A 13253-nucleotide genomic window follows, 5' to 3' on the forward strand; every position below is an offset into this window, starting at 1 on the left:
ATATGTAATACTAAGGGGCTACTGGCAAGGGAGGAGGATTAGACTAGCATGTATTTATATTCCACCTAAAACTGCTATAACGAAGCTTAAGAAAATTCTGGGAGAAATAATCAGTTTACAGCAGGGAATATTACTTACAGGCGGGGACTGGAATTTGATTTGGAGCAGGGAAAATATGTCTGGGCAGGCAGAAGGGAAAATATAACAAAAAAGGGTTGATTTTTGAAGAAATCCATAAAAATATTTGGGATGGAAGATGTGAATTTAGTAGCAGGAGTTCAGAGTGAATTTACATATTATTCCCTAAGATACAAAAACTGGGCTAGGCTTGACAGGACTTGCACTTCACAGGAACACATACATTTAATTGAAAGTTTTGATACACATCCAATAACCATTTCAGATCATGCACCAATTATAACTAAAATTAAAATGCAGGGTAATGAGATAAAAATGAGACACTGGCACTTTCCCAGCTATCTGCTGAAAAGAGATGAATTTAAGGAGTGGGTAATGGAAATTATTGGGAGTTATTAGAGAAGACAAATTTCTTCTGAAAATATAGCTAAGGAGTGGGGTAAAATTAAAGTGGAATTTAAAAATAGGGTGGAAATAAAAGAAAGAGAAATGTGTTTAAGAAGCAACAATAATTATTTAGAGGGACTGACAATTGTTAGAAAGAGAGATGTGTTTAAGAAACAACAATAATTATTTAGAGGGACTGACAAATGTTAAAGTATTGCAGAATAGGGGGAATCTCACAGAACAAGAAGAAGAGCAACTGCAGAGGGCTAAGCAGAAAAGAAAAGGATTACCTCGATAATATGCACAAGTTTAGAAAGATTTCTGTTAAGCAACCATTTTCTTTTTTTTTTGATAACTCTACAGCATAAAAATGTTTAGAGCAGTGACTCAGACAAGAGAAAGTAGAAGGTTTGTTGTGACGCCTATAACAAGAAAGATAACAAGAGATCCTGTAGAGGTACTAGAAATATTTTGGACATTTTTATGAAAGTATATATAAAGCAGAGAAATATGGAAATCAAGAAAAGGTACAAATAGAAATGTTTATTGAAGAATTAAATATGCCAAGGTTAGAGTTAGATGAGGCTCAATTATTAATAGTTAGGATAAGAAGAAGTGGGATAAAATGGTGATGTATAACCAATCAACAGGAAAGTTGCCAGGAATAAATTGTATACTTGTGGAAGTCTGGAGTCTAGGTGCGAAAAAACTGACAAAGATCTGGAAGATATAGTTTAACAGTATTTTAAGAGGAGGAGAAGCAACAACTTCTTGCAAAAAATAATAGTGGCTATAATACCAGAATAGGGTAAAAACCTATCAGATCCAGCTTAATGCAGGCACATTTCAATCCTAAACCATGATTAGAAAGTGTTTATGTCTATAATGGCTAAATGAATGGCAAAGGTGATGCCAAAATTGATAGACATGGATCAATGTGGTTTTGTGGAGTGGAGGCAGACATTTGACCACATTGATAATCCAGAAGGAAGCTGAATGTAAGAAAATACTACTGTTGTTGGTGGGTCTTGATGCAGAGAAAACATTTGATCGAGTATGCTGGGAGTTTATGAGCAGGGCAATGGAAGCATTTGCATTCCCTGATAAAATTATAAGGTTGATTTGGATATATGAAGGATCAGAGCCTAACATTATAGTGGGTGGGTTGCTCTCTGATAATTTCTGTTTGAGCAGAGTAACCAGGCAGGGATGTCCTCTTTCACCTTTGTTATTTCCACTATATTTAGAACAGTGGCGGCTGGTGACTTCAAATCACAGGGGGGCTGCAGGAGATGCTAAATGGGTGGGGTCAAAGGGAAGGGGTGTGGTCAACCATAAAGGGAAGGAGCTATGCACAAAACCACAAAAAATTAACTTTAATTAAATACGCTGCCCTGGGTGGCAAACCATCATTATGAAAGTCCAATCAAGACAAAAATAAGTGTAGAAGAATAAAAATATTTCAATGCATTGGCTGCATGACAGCTTACTTAATATCTAGATGGAAACAAAAGGTTGTGAGGCATGAAAAAATAAATTACTTTTTAAATACATTACTGGAATGCCAGTCAAAATCAAGTATAAGAAAAACCAGAAGCACTCAACTCAAACCACTTCTCCTTGCACTGCAGTTCTCATTATAATATATTCAGCTTTATTAAAGTACCAAGCAACATGCTGAAAGTAGAAATCTATGTGATGCCCCACTTGTAAAAAATGTTTCTTATCGAAAAAGACCTGCTGCCTGACAACTTGTTTCATGGGAAAACATGATAAAAGTAAAAAAGAAAAACAAACAAGAAACAAGCTCAAGATACATTGCTTAAAGGATTACTGTACAGGTTATGGACCACACATGATTGGCATTCTGTTTAGTTTACGGGTAAAGTCTGTAGAGATGACTGGAAGTCTCCAACAAGTGTAATGAGCTTTTTAAAATAATGGAATCCTGTCCTTTAATACCCAAGGCTTATACATTATCTAGTCAAGTATTCTTTGCATGGCAACAACAGAAAGGCTTTCAATGTTGGCAATTCTTTAACAGTATGCTTATTAAAGCTTACTTGCATCTTACGATGTCAGACAAGCTTACCTTATGGTCATTAAAGCATTGCTACTTAAACACAGAGCAACAGGCACTTTGAGTAATAAGCATAAATCTGAGTAATAAGCATAAATCAACAGTACAAAAATATGACAGAAACCAGACCATTCTGCAAAATCAAGGACAGATGAAAAGCCACTGTAGTACTTATGCAGTGTGTCCTCCCCATCCAAGGTAGATACAACTACTCCTTGCCTTGCTTGGACACATCCAGAGTCACTACATGGGGAGTGGGGTGCAACAAGCATGTCACAATTTGAAATCTCTCTGGCTGACTGTGATGGCCCTGACACATTTGTCATACCTCTCAACCTCAAGAGCAAGAAATCTGGACAAAGCCATACACAGAAGTGGGACAAAGGCACAACAATAAGGACAGTTTTAAATATTGCTCTAATAAACTTAGAAAGATAATAGAATAGGTCTTGCATTAGTATGAATTTTCTGAAGGGTATAAAATCTGAAACTCAAATGTCTGTCATTTTCTAACTTCAGTCTTTAGTGATTTGTCACTAATTTGCCAAAAACACAATTTTATGAAAATGGACCAAAATGTGATGCAAAAATATAAAATAGACACACAATACAGCTTCTACCTGTCAAAGAAGGGACACTTTAATATTAGTACTGCTACCTTGAGCAGCTGACAAAATAAAAGAATCTACATGCATTTCAAGTAATCTATAACTTTGATTATTACAGTTATTTCTTAATTGTAAACCCTCCATGTTTTCTTCCAAAATTGCTATTTTGCGGAGGGATTATTAGGAGGAAGAGCAACATTTTGAGCCAAAAATTGGGGACAGTTGAGAGGTTGGCTATGCCTAATTCTATAAAGCAATTTATTTGCATGTACCTCTCAACCTGTTAATGCAGTAAATCTGAACAAGGCCAAATATATTGGGGGCACATATAAACAGTACTAAAAATTGCTCTTGTATAAATTGAAACAGTTGATAGAACGGCTCTTACTTTAACATGCATTTTTATGAAGGTTATGAAGTCTGAAACTTATTATTTAGTGACTTCTGGCAAATCATTTAGGAATTAAAACTACAAATTTTATGAACAACAAACCAAAAATAAGAAGCAAAAATCTATTCATTCTTTGAAAATCTGGACAGTTGGGAGGTATAGTTCAGCTGGGCCTGTCTGAGTTTGCTGCCCTTCCCCCCCTGACAAAATAATGGTTGAACTGGAACCTCTGCAGCCATTCCAATTAACCATTACTTGGCTATTTCACTCCATTTACCATAAACACTAATGTGCATACTGCTTTACTTCAATGATTGGACTTCATTTGAATGTTTTATTTTGTATTTTACAGCACAAACATTAAGTCATCTGTTAAACAAAGCAATGCAGTCTCACAATGAAAACTTAGCATTAAAACTTCTCTGCCCTTGAAACTCACATTCATTGAAACAGCATTGAAACCCACATTCAAAGAAAATACATTTTGCCAGTGGCAGATAAAGATTAATTTTGGGCTGTTTTCAATCATAGGCCCCTTGCATATGAAACATACATGTGCTCTTTGATACACCTTCCTCATTGTACTAAAAATTATATTCCTTGTACAATACAGTACACTTGTTAGAGGGTGTTTTAAATTTGTTTTGAACATTTTTCCAGTAAGCAATGAAACAAAACATATGCACCCATAATGGCAAAACTGCCCAGTTGAGAACATTTATCATAAAAAAGTCTACTCAGACTTCCACAGTCCACCATTATTAGTAAATATACACAATTCTACAGTCCACCATTATTAGTAAATATGCACAATTCCACAGTCCACCATTATTAGTAAATATGCACAATTCTACAGTCCACCATTATTAGTAAATATGCACAATTCTACAGTCCGCCATTATCAGTAAATATGCACAATTCTACAGTGCACCTTTATCAGTAAATATGCACAATTCTACAGTCCATATTCAGTGAATTCAGTTCTTGCCATAGCTGTCAACCTTAGCACAAAAACCTGGACGAAGCCAATAATGGGGGAATACAGTCCCAAAAATAGGGACAAATTTAAAATATTCATCTTATAAACTTAGAAAATTGCTAGAAAAAAAAGGTTGTGCTACTATGTATTCTGAAGAACATGAAGTTTGAAATTCAAATGCCGGTCAATTTTACTGCGGACAGAACAAAAACAATTTTCAGCAGAGACGCAGGGATTAATACTGCAGACACGTCTTTGTAAAATGGCAGGGCACCAGAGCAAATCCACACAAACACAGGGAGGAGATGCAGACTCCACACAGAAGCCACCCCATACCAAGAATCAAACCAGAAAACCTATAGCTGTGAGGCAACAATACTACCACTGCACCATCAAATCTGCAAGGAATTAAACATTCAGAAACCTGAAGTCTGAAATTCAAATGCCGGTCAATTTTACTGCGGACAGAACAAAAACAATTTTCAGCAGAGACGCAGGAATTAATACTGCAGAGACGTCTTTGTAAAATGGCAGGGCACCAGAGGAAATCCACACAAACACATGGAGGAGATGCAGACTCCACACAGAAGCCACCCCAACCAAGAATCAAACCAGAAAACCTATAGCTGTGAGGCAACAATACTACCACTGCACCATCAAATCTGTGAGGAATTAAACATTCAGAAACCTGAAGTCTGAAATTCAAATGCCTGTCAATTTTATTTAACATTTGTTAATCAGGGCAGTCTGACTTGGAACAAAAACAATTTTCAGCAGAGGCCCAGGAAGAAATAATGCAGACATGTCTTTGTAACATGGGAGGACACAAAAGCAAACCCACACAAACACAGGGAGAAGATACGGACCCCACAAAGAAGGAACCCCAGCCAAGAATCAAACCTGAGAACCTGCAGCTGTGAGGCAACAATGCTACTACTACACCATCAAATATCAAGCATTGCAACATTTACAAACCACAGATATTATGAGGAACAGCTCAGATCAAATATGAGGCAAAAATCTGCAATTTTTTACAAATGGTGGTGGGTAGGGAACTCAAGTCTTTAACACCTGCATACAGGGTACAGGGTTCAAGCCTGAGGTATTCCCTACCACACCACCATGAGCACCTGGGGCATTTTCACACACACACACACACACACACACACACACACACACACACACACACACACACACACACCTCCAGTTACCAGCAAACACATACACAACTACACACACACCTCCAGTTACCAGCAAACACATACACAACTACACACACACCTCCAGTTACCAGCAAACACATACACAACTACACACACACCTCCAGTTACCAGCAAACACATACACAACTACACACACACCTCCAGTTACCAGCAAACACATACACAACTACACACACACCTCCAGTTACCAGCAAACACATACACAACTACACACACACCTCCAGTTACCAGCAAACACATACACAACTACACACACACCTCCAGTTACCAGCAAACACATACACAACTACACACACACCTCCAGTTACCAGCAAACACATACACAACTACACACACACCTCCAGTTACCAGCAAACACATACACAACTACACACACACCTCCAGTTACCAGCAAACACATACACAACTACACACACACCTTCAGTTACCAGCAAACACATACACAACTACACACACACCTCCAGTTACAGGCACCAGCAAACACATACACAACTACACACACACCTCCAGTTACAGGCACCAGCAAACAACTACACACACACACACCCCTCCAGTTACAAGCACCAGCAAACACATACACAACTCCAGTTACAAGCACCAGCAAACACATACACAACTCCAGTTAAGCACCAGCAAACACATACACAACTCCAGTTACAAGCACCAGCAAACACATACACAACTCCAGTTACAAGCACCAGCAAACACATACACAACTCCAGTTACAAGCACCAGCAAACACATACACAACTCCAGTTACAAGCACCAACACATAAAGTAAAATGCACCATACACTAAGTAAAATGCACCATACACTTACCTGTCTGTTCTCCATACCATATCCTGCCCGCGCAATACTCACAAAGACCCGCGAGATCCCAGTAAAGCTCCTTCCCGACGACGAGATCCCAAGCTCCCTCCCGAGAGTGTTCTGGCTGTTGCTGCTGCAGTCCGGATGCGATGTATCCTCTCAGCGTGTCTGTGCACTTTAAAAGTGCACAGACGTCTCCTTGCATCCCTCTATGGGTCCTGCCAGACTGCCGTGAGCATGCGCATAGACCGACGGTAGTCGGGACTACTGCGCATGCGCGAAGTCCGCGAAAATTAAAAAAAATATTTTTTTTTTTTTTTTTCTTTTTTAATTTGAGGGGGCTGCAGTCCGGCAGCCCGATGCCACGAGCCGCCCCTGATTTAGAACCACTGGCAAAGAAAATAAGAGATAAATTCAATGATATACATCATATGGTAGTCAAGAAAAGCTGGCTCTATTTACAGATAATATTTTATACATGATAAACCCAGAAAAGGACACTACAGTGTTGTGGAACATTTTGAGGTAGATTCAGGTCTTTTCTGGATACAAACTTAATGATTCTAAAACAAAGGCAATAGCTGTAAATTATGTACCCATACATGAATTGGTTCAGCAATATCCATATTTTTGGGCACATGATAAAATGAAGTACTTAGGAGTATAGATTAAAAAGGATTCTGGTGTGGCAGCTAAGGATATGTGGGAAGAGACTAAATAAAAGATAATACAAAAACTGAGAATCTGGAAGCTCTGTTATATGTATATAAATAGCAAGATACAAGCAGTTAAAATGTTTTAATCCCTTTAGTTTTATACAGAGGTCAGGCATATTTTTACCAACCAGAGGAGAAGTTGTGGACCGCAATTAATAAACAGCTTAAGGATTTTATCTGGGAGAGGAAGCAAAAGTCAAGTGGGATCTGACTCTTCCAACTGAATAAGATAGTTTGGGATTACTTGATTTGAAGAGGTATGTCAGAGCTACACAGTTAAGGCTCTTTCACATAGCACAAGCAGAAAAGTACAGTTTTGTACCTACCATAAATGTAGATGTTCGAAGATCCACATTGCTGCAGTCCTTACACTTGGGTAGTCCGCTGTCCTCGGTCGGCCCGAATATCAAAGTATAAGGCTGACGTCGGTCAAGGCGCATTTGACTGACATCAGGACGTCAGGGTACAAATGCGCATGACCGACGTCATATCCTCAGTCTTTTCTTGCCCCAGATGTCAGAAGACCCTAAAAATAAAGGTCAAAACCAAAAGACAGCAAACAACCAACCCACCACCCTTGCACTAACTATATGTACAATATATACAAAATACACAATATGTACAACCCAACCCACACAACCACCTCTAACTACAGAGGGAAGGAGGGAGGGTAATTGGACTGCAGCAATGTGGATCTTGAACATCTACATTTATGGTAGGTACAAAACTGTACTATGTTCTTCATCTCACATTGCTGCAGTCCTTACACTTGGGTAGAATCCCAAAGCAGAGGTAAGGGAGGATGGCTAACTACAAGGAAGCAGGAGCTGCCAAGATGCCCTGCAAAACAGCAGTGGCAAAACCAGCCCTGGATTTAGAGTAAAGTGGCAGGTGATAATGCCTAGAGAAAGTATGCACTGAACTCCAAGTAGCTGCCTCCAAAATATCCTTGGTTGCCACCCCTCAAAAAGCTGTTGAAGTGGCAGTAGCCCTAGTGGAATGAGGCCTAATCCCAGCTGGAATCTCCTTGCCATGATGGGAATAACAGAAAGCAATGCAAAACCCAATCCACTTAGAAATAGTTTGTTTTGACACAGGCTTGCCCTGAGAACTCAAAGCAAAAGAAACAAACAACTGCTGAGACTGCCTGAACCCTTTAGTTCTGTCCAAATAATATCGCAACTGCCTGTGTACATCTAAAGTGTGCAAAATCTTTTCCCCTTTATTTTGGGGATTTGCATAAAAAGTAGGCAAATGAATAGTTTGGTTTAAAGCCACACTAGAAACCACCTTAGGCATAAAGGAAGGATTAGTGCGTAATGATACCCTATCCTTATGGAAAATCAAGAAAGGCTCAACCGCCATAAGGGCCTGCAATTCAGAAACCCTTCTTGCAGAAGTAATTGCCAACAAAAAAGCAGTCTTCCATGACAAATATTTCAACTCAGAAGTAGCTGCAGGCTCAAAAGGTTGTAGAGTGAGTTTCTCCAACACAAAATTGAGATCCCAAGCAGGAGTAGGAGCTCTTCGTGGGGGTCTTATATTCTTTGCCCCTCTAAGAAATTGCTTGAACAAAGGATGAGAAAACCATGGTGGGTCACAATCATAGTGAGCCGAAATTGCTGCAGCATGAACCTTAATAGAAGAGAAAGACAAACCTTTGTCCAGTAACTCAGTAAGATATTGAAGAGCCACACTCAAATTAGGCTCAGAAACATCAAAATCTTTTGCTGCACTCCAAAATAAAAATCTCTTCCATTTATCTGCGTACACTTTCCTTGTACTAGGCCTTCTAGCTTCCAAAATCACATTCAAAACTTGTTGTGGAAGTTGAGACCCTTTATGGTTCAAAACAGAATATGCCAGGTTGTTAGGTGAAGAGAGTGAAGTTTGACATTGAGCAAATGGCTGTCCTCCTGTGACAACAGGTGTGGAATCGAAGGCAAAGGCCATGGAGGCTTCCGTACCAGACTTCTCAGTAATGGGTACCAGTGCTGTCGAGGCCAATCTGGAGCTATTAAAATCATCCTTGGCTTGTCCTGTCTGACCTTTAGAAGTACCTTTGGGAGGAGAGGCAGAGGTGGAAAGGCATACACATGAAGATTGCTCCAATTGAAAGAAAGAGCATCCACTTTCCAAGCTGTGGGATGAAACCTTTTGTGCAAAACTTTGGCAGCTGATGGTTTAGTGGAGAAGCGAACAGATCTATGTCTGGAGTTCCCCATGACACTGTCAATTTCTGAAACACATGAGGATCCAATTTCCACTCGTGGGGATCCATAATTGCCTGCTCAACACATCTGCTAAGGAGTTCTGTGCTCCTGGCAGAAACCTTGCCTGAAGATTGAGTTGTAACTTGAGAGCAGTCTCCCACAAAATCATTGCTTGCCTGCATAGAGGATAAGAATGCGTTCCCCCTTGCTTGTTGATGTACCACATGACAGTTGTGTTGTCTGTTAGAATCAACACCTGCCCTGGAAGAAGTAAATCCTTGAAAGCTATTAATGCAAACTGGACTGCTAACATCTCCTTTAGATTGATATGTAGATGCTGTAGTCTGGCAGGCCACTTGTCTTGTATCCACTTTCCATTTAGATGAGCTCCCCAAGCTTTGTCTGAGGCATCTGTCGTTAAAATCTGACTCGCCTCTGGCCGGGTCACAGAGAGTCCCTTGTTTAGGTGACATTCCTGAGCCCACCACAAAAATTCCTTTTGAATGCAAGGTATTATTTGAATGACAGTGTCTAGATCCTGGCAGTGCTGTGTCCATACATTTTGAGATACCATTGTAGCTTCCTCATATGCAGTTTGGCATTGGGAAGCACCAGAATACAAGATGCCATGAACCCTAAGGCTTGAAGGACTGTCCTTGCAGTCAGCCCGGACTGATGAGATAGCTGATGGAAGTAAAGGGATAGACTCTTTTGTTTGTCCGGGGTTAAAAGGCCATCTGGGATGCTGTATTCAGTCTCACACCCAGAAAGCACATGTCTTGAGAGGGTACTAGACTGGACTTTATTTCGCTCACAGAATACCCTAGGCATCTTAGCACTGCTATCACATATTCCAAATGACGAAGAAGCTCTTCCTTCCTTGAGCCAGAATCAGGCAGTCGTCCAAATAAGGATAGATCTGTATTCCTTTCAGCCTGAAGAAAGCTATCACTGGAGCCAGAACTTTGTGAACACTCTGGGCAGTAGATAAGCCAAAGGGCAATGCAGAGAACTGATAGTGAAAAGTCCCAGCTCGAAAACGCAGATACTTCCTGCAACTTAGTCTGATAGGAACATGAAGGTAAGCCTCCTTGAGATCCAAAGTTACCATCCGATGATCTTTGCCCAGCAGAGGCAAAAGCTGTTGTAACGTCAACATTTTGAACTTGGGAATGTCCAGATAAGTGTTGAGGATAGATAGATCCAAAATTGGTCTCCACGTGTTCCCCTTCTTTGGTACTAGGAACAGGCGAGAATAAAATCCTAGGCCCACTTCTGGCATAGGGACCGGCCGTATGGCCCCTAGTTGAAGTAACAGAGAAATTTGCTTGTGAGCCTCTATTCTTTGTTGAGGAGGAACGTCTGGCATGCCCCTGAACGGAGGCAAGGTATGGAAATAAAACCTGTAACCTTGGTGTATGATATCCAATACCCATTTGTCTTGGGTAATTAAACTCCAATTTTCTTTGAAAAGTGCCAACCTTCCTCCCAAAGGTGCTGCCAGACGAGAAGGCTCTGGCAGCTGAAAAGGTAGGTCATTGGGTCTGTTTACGAAAGGACTGACCCCTGCCCTCACCTGAAGACTGTGCAGGAGAACTCCCTGTTCTAGGCCTGAAAGAGCCCTGAGCTCTGCCCCTACCACGCCTAGATCTACCCCTAGACTGGGAATCATAAGAAGGATACGTCCACCCTTTAGCAGGTCAATTTCTGCTAAACTTTGGAGGCTGAACCTGCAAAAAATCTTTAACAGTCTGCATAGACTTTGCTTTGTCTTCCATTTTCTTTAAAACTGCCTCAACAGGAGGACCAAACAACACGTCAGATTGTAAAGGAGCATCTAAAATCCTTGTTTTAACATGTTCAGACAAATTTTGATCCCTTAGCCAGGCGTGCCTGCGAAGAACTGACCCAGTGGCAGCCACCCTAGACGAGGCCTGTACAGCATCAAAACCACATTGCAAAGAATGCTTACCCACCTGTTCAGAAACATGCACTAAATCTTGCAACTCTTTACAATCAATACCTACTGCCAAAGCATCAACCTTAGACTTTAATTGTGAAAGGAGATAGTTTTGGTATTTCAACATGTGAAACTGGCAATTCAAAGCCCTCATAGCAAGAGTGGAAGAAGTATAAACTTTCTTTCCCCATCTATCCAAGGCCCTAGCCTCTTTGTCTGCAGGAACCGGATTCTTAACAACAGAAGCCTTAACACCTTTAGGCCCCTGGCTAACAGTTTCTGGGTCTGCCCTAGGACTCTTAAAAGATACTTATGAGCTTCAGGCACCCTGTAATACCTATCCGCTTAACAGGAGCAGGAGGCAAAGAATCAGGATTAAGGGAAGCCTCTGTAAAACATCTTCCACTACATCCAAAACAGGAGGTATAGCCAAAGGCCTATGCTGGGGTAAAACAAAAATTCCCTAAGCCTTTTCCTGGAATCAGAGAAGTCCTGACCTTCCCACTTAAAATGCTCCCTCATGGAATGAAGAGTTTCTGAAAAAGAAAAATCCTCAGGAGGAGAAGCAGAAGGAGTAGAATCATCCACATCAGAATCAGAATAAGGAGAGTACTCCTGCAAGTCTTCAGTCAAGACTCTGACACATCTGAAGCCTGCTCAAAACCCCCCAGCTCAGGCTCCACCCTAGGCCTCTTATCAGGAGGGGGCATAGAACCCCTAATCAAAGTAATCAAATCTTCTGCCATTTTAAGCATATGCTTCTTGGGCACAGTACCTGAAGAGCTAGGGGTAACACCAACTGAAGCTAAACCTGGCCTGCCCCTGGGAGAAGCCTTAGAAACAGAAGGAGAGGGCCTAGCCACCCTTGGAAGGGAGGGAGTATAGTAACCTGAGAAGCCCCTCAGCTTGACTTGCCTCCTGAGAGGCCACATCTTGCAATACTAAAGTCTCACCCTGGGAACACAAAGAAACCTCCGGTGGAGCCACCGGCTCCACCGACACCTCTAAAGAACCGGCGTCCCGTACCGACTGCTCTTCCAGCCTAGGCTTAATTGCTTTGTCCTTGCGCTTCTTTAGAAGCGGCGCCGGAGCATCCGACGGCATGTTATAATTGCACCGCTTCCCAAAGACTAACCTTGCACAATCCAATCTCCTCTTTATAGTGCGTTTATTAAATCTAGCACAAGAGCGACAGCCAACAACGTCGTGCTCAGGCCCTAAGCAAGGAATACACAAAGTATGATAATCTCTATGCGGTATCTGTTTCCCCACAAGAAATGCAATTATTGACTTTTTCTGACATCCGGTAAATCACTGAGGCAAGAAAAAACTAAAATATTCCCCAACGGGGTACTTAGCCAACTTTGAACTCGGTCTGAAACTTCGAAATCGAAAAATCTCAGAACGCCAACCGGCACTTGCAATGCTGCTTCTGCATTGGACCATGCGGCAAAAAAGACTGAGGATATGACGTCGGTCATGCGCATTTGTACCCTGACGTCCTGATGTCAGTCAAATGCGCCTTGACCGACGTCAGCCTTATACTTTGATATTCGGGCCGACCGAGGACAGCGGACTACCCAAGTGTAAGGACTGCAGCAATGTGAGATGAAGAACATCCTATAATTCAAAGTGGAAAGGGATGATGATGAAATATGGGGGAAGCTCACGAAACAAGGCGGGACTAGGATTTTGCATGCAGGCCCGTAAGGAGAATAACAATAATCATGCAGAATATTATATTTAT

This window comes from Protopterus annectens, chromosome 8.part0 (assembly GCF_019279795.1).
Source record: "Protopterus annectens isolate FY-2018-M chromosome 8.part0, PAN1.0, whole genome shotgun sequence".
In the NCBI taxonomy this organism is placed as follows: domain Eukaryota; kingdom Metazoa; phylum Chordata; order Ceratodontiformes; family Protopteridae; genus Protopterus; species Protopterus annectens.